Raw genomic sequence first — 13,591 nt, 5'->3', positions numbered from 1 at the left:
GGTTAAGTCGGACTTAAACCCACTATAACCACACGCTGTCCCGACTCATAGCCTAATGACTGGGCTAAGGGAACGTTCGTAAGCCACAGCAACCAACATCATTAGAACTGGTTCAAGGTACGAACTGTTACTGATTTTTTTTTGATTCAAAACCATTATTTTAAAACAAGGTCTTGAACCTAAAACCTCATGACCCATAGCCACACAAGCTGGACCAACTAGGTAATACAATTTATAGCATAAACGATAAAGATTTTACTTTAAAATAAAAGTCTACATCGTTGCTACGAACTGCTACAAACATGCTACGAAGTTGTGTTAGCTAAAAATTTTACTGATGTCATAATCATAATATAAATAAAAGTGTCTGTCTGTGATTTCAAAATAACTGTGTGTATTCAAGAGCTTATAGTTTTTACACGATACTAAAACATGATCAAGTTTTTTATTATGTTAATCGATCTATCTGTCTTTCTGTTTGTCTGGGCTAATATCTGGAACGGCTAAACCGATTTTAGCCCCTCTCATTCTAAGAGCAGACTCGTGCTCAACAGTGAGTCGAATATGGGTTATTAATGATACAGTATAGCACTACATAATTATTATTTGGACAATTAAAGCAAGTATAAATTAGTTACGATAATAATTATTCCTTCTGTAGGTACTTCGGAAATACCTACTAGTCTATATGTTGTAGACTCTAAGAAACTCTCAGTACGTTCAGAATGTTCCAATATGTTTATTCTCTAATCAATCAAGTCACTTTGACGGCTGTACTTCGATTAATATCAGCATTAATCTAAAATTTCCCCTAACACGGTGAAGGTGAATTAACATAACCATGGTAATTGACTTTTGGTATTTCAGTTAAATATAAAGAGACATGACGGCCTCCGTGACGCAGTGGTATGCGCGGTGGATTTACAAAACGGAGGTCCTAGGTTCGATCCCTGGCTGGGCCGATTGAGATTTTCTTAATTGGTCCAGGTCTGGCTGGTGGGAGGCTTCGGCCGTGGCTACTTACCACCCTACCGACAAAGACGTACCGCCAAGCCATTTAGCGTTTCGTTACTACTTACTTAGGTGAGATTGTTGTCAAGGGCTAACCTGTACAAAATAAAAATAAAGACTTGTGTTGATTTTGTTGGACGGTAAACCGCTTCGTAACGTAACACGTTACGGCACCACTCTGTCTGACTTTCCTTTCTCTCTTGCACACGGCAGTAGGTTTTGTTATCACTTAGTCCTGTAGGAATAAATAGCTTTGTGATATGGTTTGACGTTTAATATTGAGTCGATTACGAAATACGTGTAGAAAAAAGTTTTTGTATTTGTACCAGCGGAGGGGGGTGGGGGAGGGCCAGACGAGGGATGTCAAAATATACTGAAATACAGTTGTTTCAGCGTTTAATATGAATTCGTCCTGTTTGGCATTGATTTCATTTTGATTTGATTTTTAAATGCCTTTATTATATAATATATTTTAACAGTGTTGTTAGAACAATAGACTTATAAATATTTCTTATTGCTAACATGCTATGGTCATTTGTTTGTACAGGCTTTATAAATATTTAGAATAATGGCAGGAAAAACAATTTGGACATCATTTACAAAGTAACAAGTATTATTATTAACTTGAGACATGTAAGTACCAACCTACCACTGCTAAGCGCCCGTTTGTTGCAAGCACTTATGATAATACATGTACATTTCTATTTATTATATTATTACACAGAAGTAATTTTACAGATGGTAGCATATTTGTTTGGCATTGCGACACTAGGCCCTCGGGGCAGGAGCGCCCAGACTCTCCACAAGGATATTTATCAAACGGCTCAGGAAGGCATGATGCGACCCTCTGACAGCTTTCTCGCGTAACGAATTTCTATTGCAATTCAACGTGGAATGGCTGCCTGTGCGATGGATACCGAGGGCGGCAAATTTTGATAAGCATTTTTAAGTAGCTATATTAGTTTTAAATTAATTTATTTTAGTTTTATAGATTTAGTTAATACATTTTAATGTATTACTATTTTCTTAATATAGTTGTACTTTTTTAGAATTTAAACTATCGTGAGTGTTATTCAAATTAATTGATTATGACTAAAGCTATCTTGTTCCAAGTTTGTTGTATGTGACACTGAAAGAAATAGCGGTTTCCACGCTGTGGGCAGCAACCATGATCCCGATTAAAATTCGGGTGACGACTAATTTCTATCGCTTCACGTATCTTACGAGGTACTAGAAACTTTTCCCTTGACAATGCAGAAGCCTTATCAATAGTTGTACTTTATGTGTTTTAATAAAAAAAATCTCTATTGTACAGTAAAAGCTCATTATTCGCGGGGGATACGTTCTCTAAATGTATCACGAATACAGAAACCGAATAATAACCGAGTTAATATGGAATGGTATTTTGTATGGGATTCTATGGGATACGTTCTTCGGTGACAAAATAAAAAACAAATATATAAAGAAAAAACAATTAATTGAAGTTATTGATTAACTATTATCTTCAGTCTTAGACAATGGTTTGAAGAATTTTGAAACTTTTTCTTGCTTGACATTTTATAAATTCAGAGTTATTTTAAGCAGTGGCATTCTTACACCATCCATTCGCAATTTCAGCAATAGGTATTTGCAAGTTAAAGTTTAAATTTGTAGATTTTACGTCAGTTTCGTCAGTTAGATCCGCGAATAACGCGCGAATATAGGAATTGGGACGCAATTTTTTAATCCGCGAATAGTGAAATTGTGAATAAAGGAAGCGTGAATAAGGAGCTTTTACTGTATTTTCTTTTTTCGTTAACTGTAACTTTTAGTAGTAGAAATCTTGACGCTATTATAATGTTCATTGAATAAACCAAAACTTAGCTATAAAACAAAGAATATCTATAAAAAATAAGAAGTAACTTTGTAGTATGTTTGTAGGACAAAGGATGTAAATCAAACAAGGATTTTGTTCAATTCTGTCACGTAGGCGACAAATTGAAACTGAGTACCGAGTGGGAGGTATGCGTGACCATTATCACATCGAGTCAAACTTTTTGAGATTCTGTATATCATTATTACCCTATTTTAACCACTATAGGGCTCCTTATAGGAAATGGGATATGGAGCTTAGAACTGTTATCGCCGCGTTACAACGACTTGCGGTACGGACTGCTTCTGTGTGCTCGCGGCGTTCGAGCCGTCCACATCTCTTGTTGTGTAATTCTTTATGGGTTACTCGGGATAGGCGGGGAGAGTGACTTGTGTGGAAAAGGGGAGTGTTTGTTAACAGTCAAAGGATCCTTTAACCCTACACACAACGTTCACAAGTGCGTGACTTCACTCAAGGTCATTCTCTGCGATTCTAGGGTCTTATTTTGGTTACAGTTTGATTTGTTAATTAAGTTGTCCTGACAAATGTTGTAAATCATAAACTTTGTTCGACATTAGTTTTCTTAGTTTTGTAATCACTTCTGAGTCTGCTAAAGGAACTGCCACGCTATTCTAATGTGGGTTGACGGGATTAGGTTGATAATGTTTCTTTATAGATGTGAATAATAATGAACGGGACTAACAGAAAAACGTGCCTTCCAAGGCACGGAGGTTTAATACCACCATCTTCTCGATTTTTTTTTAATTTTTTATACGTTTAAGTTAGCCCTTGACTACAATCTCACCTGATAGTAAGTGATGCAATCTAAGATGGGAACGGACTAACTTGTTAGAAGGAGGATGAAAATACACATCCCTTTCGGTTCTACACGACATCGTACCGGAACGCTAAATCGCTTGGTAGTACATCTTTGCCGGTAGGACAGACCTGGACCACTTAACAAAACCTGAATTATTACAGCCGGGAATCGAACCCATGACTACTACTAAAAATAAATAAATATATACGGATAACATACACATTACCACATTAGGTGAATTCATCTAGCCTCAAAGTAAGCATAGAAATAGCTTTATTGGACACAAAATCTAAAACAAAGTGAAAAAAAAACAAACTTTTGATTTATTTATTTTTTGAACAATTTGAAACTAAAATTCAAAGGCAGCCTTAATGCTATAAATTTACATTGTACCTTCCCGCTCCGCAAGTCATCTGTCATCAGGGGTTGCCGTCAGAGATTGCTTTAATTGTGATATGGGTTCTAAAATAACTGAATTTATCATATAGTTTTATATATTAACAAGTAATTGTATAAACATTCAGACAAACAATGTTCATCACACAAACAATTTCCAGTTGTGGGAATAGAACCCAAGGCCGTGGTTGCAGGAAGCACGCCACGAGGCTGTCAAACTTTACCGTTGAGCTATTGAGTCTCCGTATAAGAACTTTCCGCTGCTATAAAACCATTGCTTCGTACATTTTACATTCGGTCACGTATCCGCAAATTGAGAGTGAGTGGTTACAGGGCGTGATCATATTAAGATGAACACTGGATCAAGTTGCTGACGTCATTTACACGATCCAAAAATGAACTACGCAGTATCTACTGCTAAATGATATAAAGGTTTAGTTGTGTGGCACGAATCTCTTTCTACGAACGCAAACGTGTTGAAATCAAGAAAAATGTATGAATGACAGATCTTGATCACGTGATTAGTCGATAGCCAATGTCATTCCAATACATTTTTCTAGTTTTCGAAGCGTTTGCGACCGTAGAAAGGGAAACTTGGCTACATGGTCAGGGCTTGTTGCCATTTTGCACGTCGATTTTCTTTCTACAAACGCTAACGCTACGAAAATTTAAAAATGGCATGACATTCACTATCGACAGGTTACGCGATCAAGTAGTCGGTCAGATTTGTCATACATTTTTTTAGTTTTCGAAGCGTTAGCGTTCGTAGAAAGAGAACCGCCGTGTCACTAAGGCTAAGGCTATGGCTAAGGTCCCTTGTTTCCGGATGAACGTAATAAAAAATAGTAATAACTAATAAGGTTTTATTCACGGCCTCTGGCGCAGTGGAATGGGTGGTGGATTTACAAAACGGAGGTCCTTGGTTCGATCCCCGACTGGGCTGATTGAGATTTTCTTAATTTGTTAAGGTTTGGCTGGTAAGAGGCTTTGGTCGTGGCTAGTTATAAGTACCACCCTACAATTAGCCCGCTTCTATCATCACTTAGCGTCAGGTGAGATAGTAGTCAAGGGCTAACTTGTAAATAATTAAAAAACAGAAACAACTTTGTTTTGTTTTGCAACTATGTAACCCTCCATTCTTTTGGGTTAAGCATAAATCATTAAATTTTAGAAATGGACTTCTATTGCTCCTATTAATTAACCTACACTTGTCACCCAAAAGTTGTGACGGAAAAAAAAACAACCTAACAGGTAAAGGTAAAGGTACAAACAAGTAAATCGATACTAGGAACTTGCAATATTCTGGTTGATGAATTCGTATCGTATTTTTCCAATAAATAAAAAGGTAAACAAACGACGTAGATACCTGGTTAGCAAGGCGCCGTAGAGATGCTAATAAAGGGTATTTGCATTAAATTAACATGAATAAATTAATTATTTACTTACGGCAGATCGTTCCAACTAAATTGAAAAATAAAGTCTTATAATGTTATTCTTATACGGTGATTCACATGTTAAACGTTATTAAAATTTCATTTTCATTTTCTTTAAAAAGACAATACCATTTTAATTACGTACATATTAAACATTAATTGGAATCTGGAATTCAGAAACGGAAAATTGAATTTTTACGCCATCTATGTCATATAGTAGAAACTACGTCGTGTTTTCATACGATGTAGTTTCTACTGGAGCTTTACCTGCATCTGTTGGTAATTGAACATACTACGTTGTGAAGAATGCACGCCATCTCTCGGAGTGTAGTGTTTGGTTAGGCGGTCATATAGATGGCGCTAGTTGTAGTTTTGGCTAAAAGCTTATTTTGTGTAAACTGTTACTAAGGGCAATGCCACACTGCTAATACATATCTATACCAATCTGCATTAATGTTAAAAAACAGGAAGTATTTGTGTAATTTTATATATTTAGACCGGTTTAAAAAAATATTTCATCAGTGAGCTATCTCGGTAACTTTGGTTCTTGGGCGTATGTCCTCATTTCTGATTCGATCACGCAGAGATTCTTCTAGCATATTATTATTTTTTTATCTTTTACTTTAAAAAATATATCAACCTGTGTTTGGAAAAAAAAACGGAGGTGGCATTCGAAAACTTCATTTATTACATTTTTTTTTCTGATAGTATAGTTAGTCATATCCACTGGGCTATCACGACATAGATAGTTCTTATGCCGTGATAGCCCAGTCGATATGACCTCTGCCTCCGATTCCGGAGGGTGTGGGTTCGAATCCGGTCCGGGGCATGCACCTCCAACTTTTGAGTTGTGTGCATTTTAAGAATTTCAATATCACGTGTCTCAAACGGTGAAGGGAAACATCGTGAGGAAATCTGCATACCTGAGAATTTTCATGATTCTACGCGTGTGTGAAGTCTGCCAATCCACATAGGTCCAGCGTGGTGGACTATTGGGCTAACCCCTCTCATTCTCGAGGAGACTCGAGCTCAGCAGTGAGCCGAATACATCATCATCATCATTATCAACCCATGAGTTGGCTGATGATAATGTTCCTATTTGGGATATTATGAGGACTCCTCATTTCTGATTCGATCACGCAGATGTACTCCTAACATAGCTCGATCCATCGCCCGCTGTGTGACTCTGAGCCTTTTTATGGGGCCCATAATTATCGACCAAGTCTCGGAACCATAGTTCATCATTGGCAACATGCACTGTTCGAAGACTCTTGTCTTCAGGCACTGAGGAATTTCGGACGAAAAGGTGTCGTGAAGTTTGCTGCCCAGCCGAGTTGGATTCGACGGTTCACCTCTTTCTCGAAATTGGACCTACCTAACTGGATCATATGTCCTAACTCCTAGGTATATGTCTACAATTTCGAGTGCAGCATTCTCAACTATAACTAAGTGGAGCGAAGCATCTACTAGTAATTAACAAATCACAAATAAATATTGTGTTTTTAAAATCACCTTCTATAGTTTTATAAGTATAAAATATTCACGCAACGTAAACAACTAGACGATGCTAGATAACGTAGTTATTTGCATGTAACATAATGTACAGAACCCACTACGTAGATAACGCTGGGCGGATGGACAGACAAAGAGCTCGCTCACCATACTTCCTACAATGCAGTTTTACTGTGATTTCGCATTCCGATAGCCATCTTTTATACTTACATACTTGTTACAAGGTTATTTTATGCATTATTAAATAGATACATCATTATCAACCCATGCTAAGCTCACTGCTGAGCTCGAGTCTCCTCTCAGAATGAGAGGAATTAGGCCATTCAAGCACTATTTAATCGTTCAAAAAATACCATATGCCTCTCATTCGCTAGACTTAAGTACCTACTCGTAAGTACATGAACAAACATTTCAAAAAAACATTTAAGCATCATCATTATAAACCCATACTCGGCTCACGTTGAGCTCGAGTCTTCTCTCGGAATGAGAGGGTTTAGGCGAATAGTCCACCACTCTGGACCAATGCGGATTGGCAGACTTCACACACGCAGTGAATTAAGAAATATCTCTGTTATGCAGGTTTCCTCACGATGTTTTCTTCACCGTTTGAGACACGTGATATTTAATTTCTTAAAATGCACACAACTTAAAAGTTGGAGTCACATGCCTTGGACCGGATTCAAACCTACGCCCTCCGGAATCGGAGGCAGAGGTCATATCCACTGGGCTAGCACGGCTCTCGGTAAATAGATACATATACCTATTTATTTACTTAATATTTTATAGAGGTAACGTTTATGAGGTTGTTGGGATAGGTAAGTAATCTCTGGATCTATTTTTTTATTCTTTACAAGTTAGCCCTTGACTACACTCTCACCTGATGGTAAGTGATAATGCAAACTAAAATGGAAACGGGCTAATGGGAAAATGAAAATCCACACCCCTTTCAGTTTTTTACACGACAACGTACCGGAACGCTAAATTGCTCGGCGTAACGTCTTTGTCGGTAGGGTGGTAACTAGCCACGGCCGAAACCTCTTATAAGTCAGAACTGAACCTAAACCATTAAAAAACCTTGATTGACCCAGCCTGGGATCGAACCGGATGCTGGTGGCTCAGTATCATGATGTTTGAAAGTCCCTACAAAAGGTCTATGTCCTGCAGTGGACGACCATCGGCTGACATGATGATGATGATGATGATAATGACGTAAGAGATGGAACTAAAACAACTTCGACGCCATTAGACGCTTCTAACCTTACTGGAAGATCGTTTATCGCAGGCTTCACTACTTCTCCAGTTCTCTAACTACAATGAGTTTAGGGTTAAGGAATTCCCTTTAAAGTAGTTAACACTTCCCTTCTCCACTCGAGTTATAAATTTTCGAAAGAGTTGGAACACGTAGGTCGATTGCTACTGAATTACAATTTTTCCTGCATGTCAATACCGATCGGACCATAATACTTTGATAATCAATATTTATATTTACGACTGAAAACACATCTAACATCTAACCACAGAGTAAATATCACACAGAGTTAGTCTTTACAAGCAGCGTGGTGAAGCCGCTGAAACCCATAAAACGAACTTTTTTTCATCCGCATATACAAACATTTTTCATAATATCTATTTCAAAATTTAACACTAATATCAATTACGTAAATTAATATAACAATCAATAATTACCAATAAAATATACTCTATCTTATTTCTTTAGTTTATGTACAGTTTTTAAAATATTTAAAAACATATAACGCCATTTTTCTTGAATAATATTAAAAGTTACTGATGCGACGCTTCGTGTCGTACTGACTCGAGAATGTATTCGTTTTTGAAGTATGTATTTGGAGCGGCTACGACACCGTCGTGATCCAAGGGCTCCAACTGCCTATTATTAATTAATCTGTTCATCTAACGAATAACTTTAATTAAGTAGGTACCCATATTATTTGAAGCTCTACTTTTTTTACAGGCGATATTTATTTTTCGCGTGGGATTCGGGTTTTTGGAAGCAGAAGTTATTCCTGGATAAAAGATATTTTATATATTTTTCTGTATCATTTAAAACGTGCTAATATAGTGTTTATTGAAAATTATTTAGATACTCTTCAAACAATCAATGCTTAAAACCGAAACAAGTGTACTACCTTCAAACCTCATACCCGCATATAGTTATTGGCTTGTTTTAAGGCCTAATACAGGACTAGGCCTATCTCCTTATAGGAGAGTCTAATTTAACCCATCAGCCTGCCCCAATTCACATAACCTACTACCCTAACTATAAATAATACGCATTCCAAACTTAATGCACAAAGCTATTAAATCGCCATTAAAAACTACAAACAGAAACTTTCCATTTTTAAAACAAAGCACAGCGTCAAAAAAAGAACGCGCGACTAAAATATTTGAAGCGCTTGATTGGCTGAAAATGGCTGACGCTTACGTGCTATTGGTCAAAGATAATGTTTGCGAGACTATCACTTTTGCGGGGGAGATAAACCAAGATTTAACCGCAAATGTTGACAGACGCTTTGTGACACACAAGCAATCAAAAATAAACCTTATGCACCTTCAGCAAAGTCTAAATTTAACCAACAAGTTTATCATGCCCGGCTAGAATCAGGATGTGTGAAGAGGCGAGACGGAAAATTCAACGTGGACTTTTTAATGGGTGTAAAAAAGAGATAGATGATTTAAAGGGTTGCATTTACAATCTTTAAAAGTAAAATGTTATGTTAATGTTTGCATATATTAAGTCCTTCAGGTAATGAATATGGATTTTCTTGGTATAGTTTTGTTAGATTTTTCTAGGTGCTGGAATTTCAGTTGCTTTATAAAAGGGACTTGGAAGGACCTAGGTTCGATTCCTTGATTAAGTCATTTTAGGCTCATGTCTACACAACTAGAAGAAGTAGTAACTAAAGTAGTAACTAGAAAACATTAAAGTTTATTATCTACCACATACCTAGAAAAATATATATTTTTTTTTTTATTAATTCAGAACTACATTAGGTACCTATATTATTTAAATGATAAATGCTTTATTTTTAAATGATATTTGCTAAATCTCTGACCAATATTCCAAACAGACAGAAAGACTTTTTGGATTTTTGGGTACGACAAAAATTCGAACATATGACCTCTCTGTTTAAGACTTAATTAAGCTATATTTCTAAAAATCCTCCCTTCATTAAACATTAAACTGACATTATACAAAAATAATTTCATAACAATTCTTAGCATATCTTTGGAAACGATTTTCCTATGGCTAACGAACTCAGTCGATTATATTTTGAAAACTATCAAGTTAGGTAGCAAATCGACTTCATCATTAACCAATCACCAATATTCAGATCACTGATGAGCACGAGTTTCCTCTCAGAATGAGAGGGGTTAGGCTAAAAAAAATGTCAGGTAGTAAATACATTTAAGTAAATATCATCATCATTATCAACCCATATTCGACTCACTGCTGAGCTCGAGTCTCCTCTTAGAATGAGAGGATTTAGGCCAATAGTCCACCACGCTGGTCCAATGCGGATTGTCAGACTTCACACACGCTGAGAGTTAGGAAAATTCTCTGGTTTCCTCACGATGGTGCATGACCCGGACCGGATTCGAGCCCACACCCTCCAGAGGCAGAGGTCACTGGGCTACCACGTATCATTAAGTAAATATCTACTGATATATGTAGCTATAAAACTATAGTCTGTAATAGTCTCAAAGCAATAGCCTTACGCTTCATTGACCTGCTATAGATGAGCTTCATGCACGTGCCTGTCTTTATTGGTAACTTTGGAAACTAGACAGCAATGCTGTTTTGTAGAAATAATGACGTTGGTAGCGCTTCCCCAGAACAGATTTCTCGTTGATAGCACTTTTCTTAAGTTAATTCAATAGTCCTATCACAGATTAATTAATTATGTAGCTTTAATACCTACGTATCTTACTAATAAATGACTCTCTTGTGTAAAAATAATTACTATCTCTATCTATTATTATTAGCTTCATACCAAAATATCTCAAAGACAAGGCTCAGGCTTTTTCAGCTAATTTTATAAGAATTTTCTATAGTAAAAACTAAATATCCTGTCTATCTACAAATTTTAAATTAGCAGGACCCAACTAAGCAATAAACATTTTTATAAATAAATGAGTTTTTCCATGGTTTTTCCTCTTTTCTGTGTACCTAGTTAAAAATACTTAAAGAGGTTTTCCTATAAGGACTTGTATCCAAGGCCGTAAAATAAATTATAAAAAAAAAATATTTAAAGAGAAAAATGTTTACATAGCAACAGCAATAAGAATACAGACACTTTAAAACATCGGCACAAATGAAATACGTCATTACCAAAACCAACTCCTTATTTCGCGAAATAATTTTATTACAATAGATAATTTAAAACTGTCCAACTTCCCCCCACCATAGATAAAAGAGGAGGGGGCGGGGCGCAAATTAAAACGGGAACACGGCAAAGCTAGATATCTCTCTCCCACAAATGAGCAGTCGTAAGTACAGTAAGCGGCTTACAATGGGAGTTGACACTCGACGTGTACCGTCTCTTTCTGCCTCGAGCTTATCCCGTAAAGCTATCTCAGAAACAGCCCTTTATAACTATAAAGGTATAAGCTCTCAGTACAGACTGTTCCACGTGAGACTGTGTTTTGTAATCAGTGAAGTGGCGCCTTTCTGAAGTAAAGGCACAATGTTCGCGCGTTTGACAATTTGACATTTCGTTTGGCGGGAACTGCATTTTTTTTTTCAATCGCGCAAAGGCTTCATACCGTACAGCCTAAGTGGACATTTTTAGTTAAATAAACAGTGATGATTGAAGTTCGCAGTTGAAGGTTAATACAGTTATTGCTTGTGCAATAACTTGGATTCTAGTTTACTAAGAAAATTAAGGTAAGGGGAAGGGTTCATTAAAAAATACCGAATTAAAAAATAAAACTCGTTTATTATAATCAGTATCAAATGTAATTGCTTATCGATTGCCCATGAAAACTAATGGTCTCTGAAAATGAAAATTTGACTATAACAAAAATTCTACTAAGAATATCTACGTAATAAAAATAATTATATATTCTCTAATTAGAATAGGTTTTCCTATAGATAATATATTTAAAACCTGATGTCATTGTATTTCAATTCATCGTTTGCTACTAAGTTAAAGTATATATAGTAGTAAGTAGGTTTATAGAGTAATTATTTATTTTATTAAGGCGATTAATTTTATTGATTTTGTTTAGTGATAGTTATCATATTTAGCCTATTGTAACAGCCTACTGCCGGGCCAGGCCCCTCTCCTGTAAGGAGCGGTAAAGGATATGGAGCTTAGACTCACCACGCTGTTCCAATGCAGGTTGTCGGGCTTAGTTAATGTATAACTCATTCATAATTGTTTTACTATTTACATAAATCATAGGTAAATTCGTCATCAGCTTATTTTTAATTGCCCTCTATCTCTTTATTCTTATAGAAGATAGATGTAGAGCTTAGACCCACCACGCTGCTATAATGTGGATTGGCGGGCTTAGAATGATAGTGATAGATGATACTCATGCACGACTATTTAACAAAGAATTAGGACGTCCCACTTACAGAATAAAGAATGTCCAGAATGAGTCTTTACAAGCAGCGTGGTGAAGCCGAAGAAACTCATAATAAACAAACATCACGCGTCTCCTTGAAATCCGCATATATACAAACTTTTTTCATAATTTGTATTTCAAAATTTAACAACAATTACGTAAATTAATATAATAATCAATAAAAAAATAAAATAATGAAATACTCCATCTTATTTATTTAGTTTTTGTGAACAGTTTTTAAAATACCTAATTAAAAATTTTAAGACGTCATTTTTCTTGAATAATTCTTTTTAAAATTACTTATGCGACGCTTCGTGTCATATACAGACTCGAGAATGTATTCCGTTTTTGAATTTTGTATTTGGAACGGCTACGACACCGTCGTGTTCCGAAGGTACGCTCTATCTGCCTATTATTCTTTAATCTGTGCCCATGCATAACGCTTTGACTATTACTATCAATCATGGATAAATTCGTTATCAAAACCTCATTTTTAATTGCCCACTGTCTCGCTATTTTTATAGAAGATAGATGTAGAGCTTAGACCCACGACGCTGCTCTGATGCGGGCTTAGGGTAATAATTTTCAACACATGCATAACTCTTTAACTGCGAGTGTCACTATTAATCATGGGTAATAAATTTCTCATCATCAGCTTATAGCTTTTAATTTGGAGTTTAGACCCACCACGATACTTTAATATGGGCCGGCGAAATGAGGACAACAAATAATAATGTTCGCTTCTGTAATGTTGACTAGCATAAGTTCATGATAATGACAGGGACCGACGGCTTAATAATTACGATCACCGCAGCATGGAGCTATAAGGAGATTTTTGAAGTACCAAGGTAATAAAAAAATATATTAAAATATCTCCAAATAGCTATATTCTTATTTTCTTTACTGGTATATTACTTAGCTCAGTAATTGACTACTTAATATTTAGTTACAGTATCCCTAAATTGTTACATTATA

At 36.1% G+C, this 13,591-nt stretch overlaps 1 protein-coding gene across 1 annotated transcript in view; it reads left to right on the top strand.

The window, feature by feature from the left end:
- The first annotated feature begins 11,713 nt into the window (after nucleotides 1-11,713).
- Nucleotides 11,714-13,591, top strand: part of LOC112050962 (paired box protein Pax-6-like) — an 85,991-nt gene continuing 84,113 nt past the window's right edge. The window contains exon 1 of the mRNA XM_052888630.1: nucleotides 11,714-11,930. The gene's annotated coding sequence lies outside the window, so the exon portion shown is untranslated. The remainder of the gene's footprint in view (nucleotides 11,931-13,591) is intronic.

This window comes from Bicyclus anynana, chromosome 23 (genome assembly GCF_947172395.1).
Source record: "Bicyclus anynana chromosome 23, ilBicAnyn1.1, whole genome shotgun sequence".
Lineage (NCBI taxonomy): Eukaryota > Metazoa > Arthropoda > Insecta > Lepidoptera > Nymphalidae > Bicyclus > Bicyclus anynana.
The sequence above is the reverse complement of the archived record's forward strand: the minus strand, read 5'-3'. Positions and strand labels throughout refer to the sequence as shown.